The 12,483-nt window shown below is 43.6% G+C and overlaps 1 protein-coding gene across 1 annotated transcript in view; it reads right to left on the bottom strand.

Annotated features, from left to right (window-relative positions):
- THSD7B (thrombospondin, type I, domain containing 7B) overlaps window positions 1–12,483 on the bottom strand; it is a 281,207-nt gene that overhangs the window by 41,982 nt on the left and 226,742 nt on the right. The window lies entirely within an intron of this gene.

Raw genomic sequence — 12,483 nt, forward strand, 5'->3', positions numbered from 1 at the left:
AGATACAGTACTTTAGTAGATTTTTAGGTTTAAACAAATGAATGCATCAACAGTTCTATTACAGTAATGAATAAAAGCTATTTATTTTGAATTCAGTTTGTCTGCAGAAGCTGATTTGAAGATACAGTGTTCTCTGTTGCTTTGTATGAAGCATAATGTGCTGCCCTGGGAAAATACAGCGCACCTAAAATTTCTTCTTCCACAGACCAAAATCTCCTTGGCCTTGCTGCTGTGGAGCTGTTAAAATAAATCACCCCCTCTCGCCCTCCCCCCCCAAAAAAAAAAAAAAAAGTCAGCCACAGCTTTAATAATTTATGGCTTCATTTTAGAATAGCAGATTACAACTATGCATGTTGTGGCCTCAACAATCAAGAAATCTTACTCGCAACATTTTGGAGGTAGGGGGCAGAGAGATTGCGATACGAGTCAGAACACAAAACTGGTGCCCCATGAGAAAATTATCTTCACATCCAATGAAAAGAAGATAACTTGCTAAAGAAAAACTCTTGGGAACAGCAAATGTCAGAAACTAACTTCACGTGTGGGTCTGTCTATACGTTGTGACTAGGTTTAGCAGAGAGAAAAGAGTAAGAAAAGCTGAAAAGTGCAAAGTACATGAAAGGGAAAAGAAAGGAAAGATGGAAACAAGTCAGGATGGGTGGGGGCAAGCACGGTATGAACTAGCAAGAGCATCACGGTTCATGCAGGGACAGGGAAAGGGAGGGGAGCAAAGGGGGCAGAGGCAGAAGGAAGTACATGTGTCCCTACATATTATTAAGCACAATCCCCTTTTCACAGTCTGTGCACAAATAACATCTGAGAACACGCAAGACTTTTTAGGACTACAACAGCAGGGCTGGAACACACACGGTGATAACGTTGGGCACAACCACCTTCTTGCAGAAGGGAGAGGGGTCACCCCACAGCCTTTCGGGGGCACGCAGGCGGCATGCGGAGTCTCCAGCTTTCACTGGGCCTGCACGAAGGTCTTTGGAATATCACGGTGCACCTCAATCACTCCATACAGGCTAACGATTTCTGCACACCGAGGTGGTGCTGTTTGGCTTAACTATATGAGATATAGAATCACAGAATGGTCAGGGTTCGAGGGGACCTCTGGAGACCATCTAGTCCATATAGGTATCCATGTGTTGTATGAAGTGCATATAGAGGCTAAGTTGCCTCGGCTAAAAGTGCCAGGCACCAGTGCCAATTTCCCAGACACCAGAAGTGTCCCTAACGCGCTGTGCAGCCACGCTCGTGAACTGGTGTAGACAGAGCAAAGAGAGGAAGAACCCACTGAGCAGGACCTGTGCTCAACACCAGCAAAGGGAGAGATAAGTCCACCCCGAAGCCACCGTCCTGCCCCGGCCAGCCTGTCACCTGGAGCGAGTTACCCACCCCTGCAGCCATTTCTCACGCCGGGAAGAATAACCACCCATCTTTAGGCACCGTGAAGCCTTCCCGTTCCCCAAAGACAGCCAGGAGATGGATGTAGAGACAGGGAGTATTTATTAGTTTCCCTGCTCCGTGGGGGGGGTGAAGAAAAACTACACTCTGCCTGTGTTGTCTGACAAAACAGACTGCTGTCTGCAGGAGACGATTTGTTGAAGAGGGAAATGTGTGCTTCAGGTGTGATTTGAGTTTCCCTCCTCGCGGAGGGGAGGTAAAACCAAGAGGGAGCGAAGTGTCAAATTTGGGAAGAACTGGCTATTCTGTGATTGATTCTACGGCCACCGGCAGGCAGGGAACCCGCAGCCTGGGGAGGAGACGTCCCACTGGGTGGTGTTAAGGGAGGTAAAAGTCATTTATAAATAAGTTTATGAAGAGCTGGGTGGGTGCCTGCTCCTGCTCTTTAGAGTTTTGGAGAGAAAGACGAGGTTGGGAGCAGCTGGGAGGTGACGGTGCGGGGCAGCACAGTGGGGCAGCTGGGGCCGGCGCAGCACAAACTGTAGCTTTAGGGATTTAAGATTGTTTTCCTTTGTTGTGGTTTAGGACGAATTGGCTACTGGGGATGTGGAGCACCCCAGATGGGACCGACAGATGCTCCCCCCTACCCCTCTTCAAAGAGAGAGGCAGAGGAGGGGAAAAGAGACTCCTGAGTTTAGAAGGAACTAAACTACTTTAATGAAATATTAATAATAAAAAGAAAATAACGAAATATATTTACAACTGTATCAAGCTCCCAGGATGACGATCACATCACCGACAGGCTCTGGGATGTCCCAGACAACTCTGTGACAGACGGGAACTGGATTCCAGATCTGGATTCAGGATTGGGATCGAAGGCCGACGAACAGACAGAGTGCTCCTCAGACGTCGGCTATTGAAGAAAGAGAGCTGACCCTTTGATCCCTCAGCTTTATACCGAGCATGAGGCAGATGGGGTGGAATACCCCCTGGTCAGTTCTGGGTCACCTGTCCTGTCCGCTCCTCCCCGCAGTGGAACCCCTCTACACTTCTCTGCTTCCCACCCTCCAACGCGGCAAATAAAGTGAGTTGCCCGTGGGTGTTATAGCAGTAAGTACAAGCAAGAGCCCTTCTGCATCCCATGCCTTGGCATTAACTATAAACACAGATCTGATCATTCTGAGAGTGAACAGTTTCTGCACAATATGCTGTTAATTTCAGTAGTCAGAAGAGGCCCAGCTAAGAAGCAAAGTCACTGAACAAAATTGGTCCTGTTTTACCTCAAACCAGGACATCCTTGCTGTAATGAATACCCCTTCCTCGGGGTTAGAGGGCGTCGCTGTGAATCCCGCGGGTCACGGCGCGAGTGCTGCCAGCCCGTCCGCACTTGCCCTCTGTGAGCAGCCTCTGCTCCTCACCTGGGCTGGACTGAGAGCTTGGAAATCCCAGCTCCTCGCCTCACTCACCTTTCATCGCTCTGCATTAAAATCTGTTAAACCTCAGACCTCTCCAAACCAGCACAGCCCACCTGCGGGCAGCAGAAGAGGTCTAACACCAGGAATTTACCACAAAACTGCAGGGACGGGATGCCACGGGAACTAAAATCTATCTGAGGAAACGTGTGAGGACAAAACAGAGATCCCATATGCAGTGACACAAATACACGTGATGTGAAGTGATACTTCAACCGCACTGTTTCAAGAGCCAGCAGGATCGCAATAATAAAGCCGTTAATAGAGCATTTGTGTTCTGCTGCCGAGTTGTGTCAAGCCGGTACGATTACACATGAATGGGTGGTCCACTGCTGACCCCCTCGGTACTTCCAATGCGATCAGGATTCCCAGGTTACACTCGCCACCAAAATCCCTAAATATAATTGTCACAAATACCCTGTTTTCCTAAGCTATCGTGCTGACACCACTGTGTGTCTCGTCTGTGAACGACCTCTCTCCTCTGCCCTACACTGGTGCAAGCAATGCCACCTCTGGCAGTACCTCTGAGACAGTGGGAAGGTGTAAATAACCACCACGCGCCATTGGGAGGGACAGATTCCTTCAGAACAAGTTACAACGTACACTCCGTTACACCTTTTAAATGGGAGTCTCAAAGAGATGCAAGATTTCCATGGGTGAAACTCTGTGTGTACGCGTTTTGGAAGCTATGAATACAATTTGTGGCTCTATCTTTGCATTTAAAAACCATGGTGATGTGGCATGTGTTCCTCTTCTCCACAGGACAATGTTTTCCTCCTGTTTCTCTCTCCTGGCTTGCCATCATTTGTTTTCAATCACTTCCAATTCCTCTTTTTTTTGTATTTGAAAAAAAACAAACAAACAAACAACAAAGCCTTTCATTCCTATCTTCTGCTAACAGCCATGGTACTTAAGGAGGTCAAACAGATGATGTTCTTGATTTTGCATTTTCTAAGGATTTTGGCTAAGCCTTGCTGTTCTTTGGGTCCCACCAGCCAGGGGAACCTGGGATCAATTCTCACCTCCTGGCTCCATGGGAGCACCCTGTTCCCACCCTGAACAGAGGCTGGGACATGTGGCATCCTCACTCCTCACCCAACCCAGGGACCCAAAGCACCTGAGCCTGGAGGGGGCTGGGATGGGATTTGGTGTCCTCACTCTCCACCCAACCCAGGGAATCAAAGCACCTGAGCCTGGAAGGGGTCGGGATGTGCTCTCATGGATCCCTGGCTGCAACAAAGAGTGCGTCCAAGCTTCAAATTAGACACAGTCTCAGTATCCTGGCCCACATCACATTTGCCATCTGCTACCTCTGCTGCAGACACAGAAATCTCTTGTCCAGCTACATCACTTCTCTTCCCAAGCACAAAGACAACAGTTCCTTTGAAAATAATCTGCTTAACGCTCACCTTTCCCCAAACTTATGCAAAACCACTATGACAGTGCATTCACAAAAACCTTCAGACCAAGCCACCCAACACATGTCCGGAGCTGTACTACCACATGGAAACTAAATGAAGCCCATGCAAGGGGCAGAGCGGCCCATTGTTCTGCACTGCTCAGGGGGCAGGAATCACAGAATCACAGAATCATAGAATGGTTTAGGTTGGAAGGGACCTTAAAGATCATGGAGTTTTGCCCCCCCTGCCATAGGCAGGGACACCTCCTACTAGACCAGGTTGCTCAAAGCCCCATCCGGCCTGGCCTTGAACACCTCCAGGGATGGAACTTCCACAGCTTTTCTGGGCAACCTGTGCCAGTGCCTTACCACTCTCACAGCGAAAAATTTTTTCCTAATATCTAATCTAAATCTTCCCTCTCCCAGTCTGCAGCCATTCACCTTCATCCTATCACTACGTGCCCACGTAAAAAGTCCTTCCCCAGCTCTCCTGTAGGCCCCTTTTATGTACTGGAAGGCCGCAATAAGGCCTTCCCCAGGAAGATGCTGGAAGCTGAAGACACCTGACCTGTGCGGAGCTGCAGAGCTCAGCGCACAGGGGACCAGCCTGGCTCCATGCCTTAGTGTCTTGACTTTAACCCTTTCAATAAATAAACACAACCAAAATACTCTTAGCATTTCACAAAGTCAACAGCTTTCCTCAATATTTATTCATATATACATGCTGGGATTTGGGCTCAATGAACCAAGGGGTGAAATGATGCCAGACTGAAGTCGATGGGAGTTTTGCCACTGACTTTCATAGAAACACTGTATCACTCTTCGTAGCCACAATTAATCTGGAATACATTAACATCTGAATCCTAAAGTCGAGTTGATGGGCATATTTCTAAACAATTAAAGGGAAGAAGCACAAAAGGTACTTTTTAAGAGACAAACTGTTTTGCCCTAATAAAATAAACCAACACCTACTCACTCCAACGCAAACCCTGAGTCCTTGATAAAGTGTCTTGAAGTTGACAATTACCTCAACAAGATATACAAATGTTAATCTATTTCTTTTGTCTTTTAAAAGCTAATACTTGCACTTCAATTAAAGTCCAAATATCTAATCACCAGAGAGCTTTGGTGTGATTTATAATATTCTGTAAATTATTTATTTAAATGTAGGTCAGGAATAATACTGACCTTGCAAACAGCATATAGAAACAAATGCACTTGCTCAACTGATGTGATTCATTAAAAGAAATTCATACCTATATTTCAGGTAGCATTTCTGATGAGCACCTGCAAAGTAAACTAGAATGAGGTTCAATGCTTCTGAAAATCATAGTGACTTCATATTTCAGTGAACATCAAGATTTATTGTCCCTCAAGGTAAATATTGACTCTAGTTTTCCCTCAGTCGATATTTTAGCTTTCAAGACAGTAAATCTTGGTGTTCACCTCAACTAAAGTCAATATCTGCTTATTATATTAGAACAACCAAACTGATCACTGTAGCAGTTGCCTGAGACCCTGAGGACAACCTCTGTGCTATTCATTTCTAATAAAAATGGGCTAAATTCATTGCTAACATAAGTTCATTTCACATCGCTGCCCTTATACCAAGGTTACATTAGACCTAATATATTGAAACAGCCAGAACTGAAGAAGTAACAACCTACTTTTAAACTACGGAGACCACCATGAATAACACTAAAGCTAGAAAAGATCTCATATAGGAAAGAGAGCTGATTTGCTCCGGTTTGCAAAGACACTTGCTGGTAAGGAAATTCAAGCGCAGATATTAAAATGACTCCTACTGAGACTGGCCAGCAATTTGCTCACCTTTAATACTTTTTGCATACCCACTTTTATGTTTGCTGCATATCCAGGCTGCAAGAGGAGGCAGCAGTGGGACGTCACTGTCCAAAGGTGGCCCTCTCCTCCTCTTACAGCTTATGGCCACTGCTTCCTCAAATCTGGACCACAACCAGCACCTCTCTTGCAGCCAGCCTGACACAAATGGATCCAGAAAACAGTGGGAAATACAGTGGCAAAGACATCCATCCATTGCAATTACCTGCAAATTTGATTTCTCCATTGACTCCATCTAGTTCATCCAAATCTCTTTTTTGGTCGCAAAGTGCCCGTATATTAACTGAATAAGTTTTGCAATGTTTTAATACAGCCTTCGCATTCCATTTAATCCAAACCAAATAATTTCTAATAATGAGTTTCTTTTATTTAATTCTTTAAAACTGAATTCAAAATGGAGTACTTTATTAATTACTGAAGTGCGTGTTTGATTTGGCAGATCTAAGCACGCATTTAAAAGCTTTACTGAATTTACTATATATCTGAAGGACAAGTACTTGCACATTAACAAACACTACATCACAGAAATGACCTCATTAAAATTTCAACATTAAATAGTTCTCTTTAAAATAAAATTGATTTTATTTCATGCTAGTTTATGTATTGATCACAATCACCACAAATATGCTAACCGCTCACCAGTATTAAAACTGATCGAACAATCATTTTCAAGCAATTTGGATTTTGCAAAGCAGCTGTTTCACTGAGGAATACTTGTCTTTAGGTACTTGGATGCTGCAAATAGCCACCAAAATTAAAAAAAAAAACTATTGCTCAAAAATGACTTACAACACAGAAGTTTGAATAGATCAGCATGCGGTAAGACTTCTGAAATCATTGGAATTCCTGAATTTTTATGCCTTTAGCAGATACCTGCACAAATATTCGTGAAGCAAATTCAGCACTTTTAGTTTTCATTTACACCCAAATCAAAGGAGTTAGTGGTTTTTACCTCCTTTGTGGTATGGAAAAAAGAAAATCAGTTAGAGCTTGGCTAAGGTTATGAAAAGCCTTTGCTGGCGTTGAACTGAACCAAGTTTCTGGAAAACCTAGACCCACCTAAAACTTTCTAGCTGGCAAAAGGATGGGATCAATTTCATTCTAAGTACAAAATATGAATTAAGAGTCAGGGCAATAATTACTATAGCATAGACAGAAAGATGTATCAATTCCCAGTCTCTGCCCTGTGGGCAGTATCACAGAATCGTAGAATCATAGGATGAAGAATTAAGTGATTTATTCGAGGCTGGCGAGGGAGAACCTCGGGGAGCGGGGGGCTGAATGTGGAAATGCCCTATTTCTTGCACTAACTGGATGACATCTCAGCTTAAAATCAGATACTGAAAAGTTCAGATAAAGACATTTCAGGATGAAGCCATCAAAAAAAGCGGCACTGTAAAATTCTGCCTGTAAAATGAGGAAAAGGAAAAGAGGAGAAATGAGGAAAGCAGCAGAGTATTCTGCTATAGAGACATCTGGATGCTCCATATTCACTCACCATGGCCTTTAGATGCTTTGATTGTATCTAGTCTTGCGCCGGACTTTAAAAAATGCTCCTACTAAATCCCTTATTTTCTTCTAATGGATGATTAAATATGCGAAGACAGACACCACTGTATTTCAAATTCTTAAGTGCAACGAATGGAAAATGCCTTGTTTAAAAAGTTAATTGAAGCAAACTCTGCCGAAGCCGAGTCATTACAGCTCACACTTACAGAACTAACGTGTTGCTCAGCAAAGTTTATTAATTCATATTTCCTAGTGGTAAGTGGTTTTATCTTCTGTTGAGACTGGTGCAGGCATTAACAACAGCAAGCTGTAATATGGTAAAGAGTGAGTGCTCCTTCCTGCAGATTGAAATAAGAAGTTGACATCGTTCAACATGAGAAAATACGGGAGAATGTGCAGCTCCTGACCCCGAACCTGCCTCCCCAGTTTTACTCAAGGTTGTACTGTCACTACAGCCTTTGAGGAGCAGAACACCGCACGGAGTATAACCTTGCAGATATCACGCAGACATCGGGTATTTATTTCTACCTGAAGTACTCAGGCAACACAATTTAGTCTCAGAGTTATGCAAAAAAATGGAGATGCTGGGATATGCAAATACAATCACAAACACCCAGTTCCTGTGGCTTTGCTTTTTATTTTATTTTTTAATTACTTTTCTTCACTATCAAGAAAACACTGAATCTAGACAAGATATTAACAAATGCCATTTTACTATGTTGTCAAATACGGGGGTCTAAAGCAAGGCAGAAACTCGTTAGTGAGAGTTTTGGTGCATTTTTGCTGATTCCAGAAGCTGTAGGTGCTGTAGCTTCTGCTGTCTCCCTGTCACAAAGCTAGGCAAGCATAGCAAATTTAAGTAGATATAAATAAATCAATGTCCCGTGTTTTCAAAACAGCACATTTTCCTGCAGCTGAAGGATAGTTTCAGGGGCAACAAACAAACGTGGCACCTCTCTGGATGAATCTGCTATGCAGTAATAATGTTGGATCCAGTTTTAAAGAGAGGAAGGGGAAAAAAACCTGATTGATGAAGAACAACGTCGAAGCCCCTTTTTACTAAACGAGAACAGTAAGATAAGATGAAGACAGATTGCAACACCAACCTGAGCCTTTGTAGATGTCCATGTTAGCAGGGCATGACAAGCAGAAAGGAAAGAAAATTATATATTCATTAGTTTAGCTGCCGTATGATAATATTGCGAAGAACAAAAAAAAGCAGAAAAACTGCTTAAAATAAAATTGCCACAATGTAAGGTTGCATTCAGTTCTTCGATTTCCCCATCTTTCAGAAAAAAAAAAAAATCCCTCAAGCAGAAATCAGGCATTTATTTGTGAGTGAATAAAAAGCATGACTATGCTGAAGAATAAAGCTGAGTTCATTCAGCTTCATCCAGCAATCCTCTGAATTTCATCAGCGTGTCTCACGACCAAAGCCTGAGGATAATAAAAAAGTTTAAAAAAAAAATAAAATTTATGAAGCTTAACCTGAAATCTGGTAAGAAACCCCACAATTACGGAATATCAATCACAACAGATATGAAAGGCTTTCAGACATTTAAATCTTAATTGGGTGGCACTCTTTAGCGCAGCCCGCAGAAGGCATGCCAGGCGGCACGCAGCCAGCTGGCCTTTCTCAGGTTAGACCCCATCTCCATGAACATGGTCCATAACTCAAAAGTAGATTTCCTTATGGAGAAAACAATTAAATGATAAAAATTCAGTAAGGTGGGCATACAGCCCATGCACATCCTACAGACAGGGAGGGCTGTGCGGGGGCGGTTGAGACCGAGATCTCCAGGGGTCTGTCGGCAGGGCAGGAGCTGCACTATTTAAGTCCGTATCAAATCCTCCTGCAGCCCGCAGGCAGCCTCACTGAAACACCACGGACAACATAAACATCAGCTCTCACTAACAGAGCCCGGGCAGCCTGGTGCTCCCGCTCCTCTCCTCTGATTGAAAGGCCAAACGAAGCCCACGCAGCCGTGTGCCAGGAGCCACGGGGCTTGGGCGACATGGGGCTCCTGAGTGAGCCGGCGACCGCTGAGGTCCTCTGCCCAGCCAGCGCTCCCAAACCAAATCACAGCGCTTCAGTCAGTCTAAAACCTGCCCCAGAGGGATACGAGCGAGCGAATACTAGATCCAGAAGCCAAGTCATCTGTCACATGAAAGGAAATAAATGCCGGCACTAAACACAAACAGTCCCAAAGAAGCCCTTTTTTTGTAGGCGTCTGTACAATAGGCAATTTAAAGAAAAGACCATCAGAGCTTACTGCTATGTTAAATATGATGCCTCGGAGACAAAGTTTTAGCCCTAGTCTTTCTTTAAAGAGATTTGAAATCATTTCAAGGTCTAAAAACTTCAAATTGATATTCTATTAGTTTATTTTCATGTCTTAAGCAAGAATGAATTAGCATGACAGAGCAGTCATGAGTTTGTCCTTACATACTATGGTCTTGGACTGACAATTTTTCCGCACAAGATTTAAGACCAGTTAGCCAACAAGAGCAATTTGATTGATAGCACTATAGACAAGAAATAGAAGAGATTGGGCAGTGTCAGGCAGTTGAAAGTTATGTTTTCTGAAACACACTTCCATGAGACTACACCAAAGGCTGGAAGCAGAGAGAACTGCACACTGCTCCTGGGGCTTCCCAGAGCCACAGCCAGAAACAGTCCGGTTTTCGGTTCCTGCAAAAGCAGGAGTCAAAATGCAAACCAGCTCATAACCTGATTGTTTCATTAGGATGAGACTGTCACTCTCCCCTCAGTCCGCTCAGCAGCAGGTCTGATTCCTCCTCAGCAGCATCCGGACAGAAACGGATGCTCGTAGGGAGAGCAGGACAGATGCTGATGGGTGAGTGATAGATCCCATAGCTTCAGAGCGCGGAAAGATCACCCACAGCCTGATTAGTAACTGGAGCTGGAAAATTTTTCTTAGAAGAGCACGTTACTACAGAAGCCAGGATATTTGACAGCCTGTTGCATCGTATATTTGTGGTAGCTGTCTTACTGCCAAGACAGGCAGATGTTAGTACTGCGGTTAGATGCGGCATTAAATTGAGCAATTTTTTCTATATAATTACAGGTAACGCAGACCTCCTAGCAGCGCTGCTGAGAGGCCAGCCTCGTGACAAGGCAGCTGAATTCACAGATTTGAAGGCAGCTACAATCACACCGCCGCACACTTAGAAATCCTGCAACTGTTACCATCTGACAGTTTTTATTGATATTTCTTATAGGAAGATCCAGACAGAAAAGAGTTAGGCACAGAAAAGCCAAGTTTGCTTTCCCAAATGCATACATTCAGGAAAAGTGATGTGCTACAGAGAAAAACCATGCTTCTACCTGCGACCGCTCCCCAGCAAGAGCATCCATATTTAATAAACTAAAGACTCCCTTGAGCCAAAAGTTAAATTCTACCTAACCTACTTCAAACATCAGTGTGTACATGTACTATCCCCCGAGCCAAAAGATAAGAGGGAAGCACTTGCGAGCCACTACCTCGCAGGGTAGCTGTTGTCTCTGGATTTCTGGGTATCTTTCTTCTGCATTCTTCCATTCCTTTCTTTCAGAGCAGGGAATATGTATTTTCATATTCCTACATTTCTATCATTGGTCTGTATTTTGAGGTTAAACACTTTCCATGGACCTGTACACATCCACATGAATCAATGGAAAGTCCTCTCCTGACTCCCACTGTTTGAGTCATACTAGCAAGCAAGGAATGTCTGAACATTTATATGGATATCACTAAAGTTTAGGGGGGGGGAAAGTAATGACCATGATGAATTTTTGCTGCAGTACCTATTTATTTAAAATGTACAACAATAGTGCCTATGTATATTGCTGGTTAATGAGAAGCTATATAAAAACCAAACAGACGTTTTTTGGAATAAATCAGGAATGACTGCATAACTCTACATACACGTATGCATACGTTTTGCAAACATCAGCATTTAGCACATATTTCTGTTTCCTCTGTGCCTTGTTTTTAAGAAGTTTATGAGAGTCTGACTACTGGTACCCTACCAGAAAACAGAATTCCTTATTTGTTCGTGTGCCAGTGGGTATCGTACCCCATAACAACCACCAGCATGGCACCAAGTCCTGCTCTGAACCCCTGCAGCATTCAGGAAGGGTATGTCAGGGCACGAGTGATTCAGCAGTTCTCACACCTCTGCCATGCCCTGGAGCACCACCTTCACGCATCCATGATTCTGGAAATAATGGAGTGAAAAAGGCTGTTTCCCAAAACAGTAAGTAAAAGTAGAAAGTAAATGCATATGGAGACTACGCAACACAGCTGTGCTTTGCAGTGTGTCATACACACAAACCACTCTACCTGAAACCTTTTAGAGAACTAAATAATGCAACAGAAATACCAAATAGCATGTGGTATAAATTAGAGGACACAGTAAGATAAACATCATGCAAATGGTCTAAAAGAAAGTATTCACTCAGCCCATAGCAGATTAGAAAGAGGGGAAAATTAAAAGGCAGAGACAAGAAACTGAAGTTGAATGGCAGATCTGAAAGGAACTGAGGAGTCAAAGAAATAAAGAAAAGGGAAACACCATTACCCAACACAGGAACCACACAGAGAAAGTCCAACACTAAAAATAGTCAATTTACAATAGAGGGAACAGTAGGAAATGAAAGATCACCCACGGGGTGAAGGGAAAGAAAGGTGAGACAAACTTTGTATGATGAGCACTGGCTCAGAAAGTTTGGCCAACAAGGAGGGCAAATTTGAAGAGACATTTGAAATAACTTCTGGGTCAATGGGGTTATTTAGGAATGATGGAGACAAGATTGCCCAGCATCCTTCA

Source organism: Charadrius vociferus, unplaced genomic scaffold, assembly GCF_000708025.1.
Source record: "Charadrius vociferus isolate BGI_N301 unplaced genomic scaffold, ASM70802v2 scaffold720, whole genome shotgun sequence".
Classification (NCBI taxonomy): domain Eukaryota; kingdom Metazoa; phylum Chordata; class Aves; order Charadriiformes; family Charadriidae; genus Charadrius; species Charadrius vociferus.